The sequence below is a fragment of the Juglans regia genome, chromosome 9 (assembly GCF_001411555.2).
Source record: "Juglans regia cultivar Chandler chromosome 9, Walnut 2.0, whole genome shotgun sequence".
Taxonomy (NCBI): domain Eukaryota; kingdom Viridiplantae; phylum Streptophyta; class Magnoliopsida; order Fagales; family Juglandaceae; genus Juglans; species Juglans regia.
This window is the reverse complement of record NC_049909.1, coordinates 2,949,637-2,951,712: the sequence shown is the minus strand read 5'-3', so window position 1 is coordinate 2,951,712 and position 2,076 is coordinate 2,949,637.

The following is a 2,076-nucleotide window of genomic DNA, read 5'->3' as shown; positions in this document are numbered from 1 at the left end:
GGTCTTCTGACCTCCACGCCTGCTGAGTGCACCGCGAGTCTTTGGACTCGACACTGGTAGCTAGCTAACTGTAGAGGTCATGGGGTCTTCTGACCTCCACAGCCGTTGAGTGCACAATGAGTCTTTGGACTCGACACTGGTGGCTAGCAGTAGAGGTCATGGGCTCTTTTGACTTCCATGCTCGTTGAGTGCACCGCAAGCTTTTGAACTCGACACTGGTGGCTAACTATAGAGGTCGTGAGGTTTTCTGACCTCCACATCCGTTGAGTGCACAACGAGTTTTTGAACTCGATACTGGTGGCTAACGGTAGATGTCGGGTGGTCCTCTGACCTCCATGCCCATTGAGTACACCGTGAGTCTTTGGACACAACACTGGTGGCTAACTGTAGAGGTCGTGGGGTCTTATTACCTCCACGCCCGTTGAGTGCACCGCGGGTCTTTGGACTCGACACTAGTGGTTAACTGTAGAGGTCTTGGGATCTTCTGACCTCCACCCCCGTTGAGTGCACCATAAGCCTTTCAACTCGACACTGGTGGCTAACTTTAAAGGTCGTGGAATATTCTGACCTCCACACCCTTTGAGTGCACCGCGAGTCTTTGGACTCGACACTGTTGGCTAACTATAGAGGTCTTCGGGTCTTCTAATCTCCACGCCCGTTGAGTGTACCGTGAGCCTTTCGATTCAACACTGGTGGCTAACTTTAGAGGTCGTGGGGTCTTCTGACCTCCACTCCCATTGAGTGCACCACAAGTCTTTGGACTCAACACTAGTGGCTAACTATAAAGGTCGTGGGGTCTTCTGACCTCCACTCCAGTTGAGTGCACCGCGAGTCTTTGGACTCGATACTGGTGGCTAGCAGTAGAGGCCGTGGGGTCTTCAGACCTCTACGCCGATTTGTTGCACCATGAATCTCGACGCTGGTGGCTAACTATAGAGGTGGTGTGGTCTTCTGACCTCCACGCCCCTTAAGTGCACCGCGAGTCTTTAGACTCGACACTGGTGGCTAACTGTAGAGGTCGTGGGGTCTTCTAACCTCCACGCCTGTTGAGTGCATCATGAGTCTTTAGACTCGACACTAGTGGCTAACTGTAGAGGTCGTGGGGTCTTCTAACCTCCACGCTTGTTGAGTGCACCACGAGTCTTTGGACTCAACACTAGTGGCTAACTGTAGAGGTCATGGGGTCTTCTGACCTCCACACCCATTCGTTGCACCGCCAATCTTTGGACTTGACTTTGGTTGTTTGAGGGTCGTTGTTCACCGTGAGTCTAGGGACTCGACTTTGGTGGGGGCGTTGCTCACTGCAAGTCTAGGGTCTTGACTTTGGTGGGGTCATTGCTCACCACGAGTCTAGGTACTTAACTTTGGTGTTTGAGGAGATGCTTAACCACATTGATGTAGCAGGAGGTTGAGTTCGACCGTCTTGAGAGGTTTTACCTAAAACAAAATAGGTTATAAATTACAAGTTTGAGATTTGTAAACTTGAGCCATTTTGCTAGAGTGTGGTGAAGGTCGGTGACACACGGGTGATGCCCGTAGGCAGCCATGCTTTGGCATTGATGAAGGCCCGGGATACCTACAATACCAAATTATCTATTCTAATGAAGACATATTAACATGCCCGAGAAGGGCTTTGTAAGCTGTATTCCTCGCCGCGCGGGCGATTTCTAACAAAGTATATTCCAGAGCAATTTTGATGCTGCTTTCCATTTTTCCCTACTTGGATTGTTCGTTGCTGAATGATTTTTGCATGGAGAAATTGTTCATCCTTGAGTGCCATTGTAGCAATAATCTTACACGGTTGAGACTGCTGAATTTTGCTCGCCGAGAGGCATCGGTGTTGTTGACACTCCAAGTGTTGTTGCTCACCACAAGGGTGAAGAAGCATTGCATGTTGGCTGCCACATTTTGGTGAGGTGTTGCATGGGGTGACCGCTTGCACGTGCATGGTTCGGTTGAACCCGCCTATGACTTCTGGGTTGGGAGTGCCTTCACGATAGTAGGAAGCACTGTTCGGTCAACTGCTAAGGGTCATCTGAGTTGCTCGAACGAGGCTAGCGAGATGTAGCTACAATG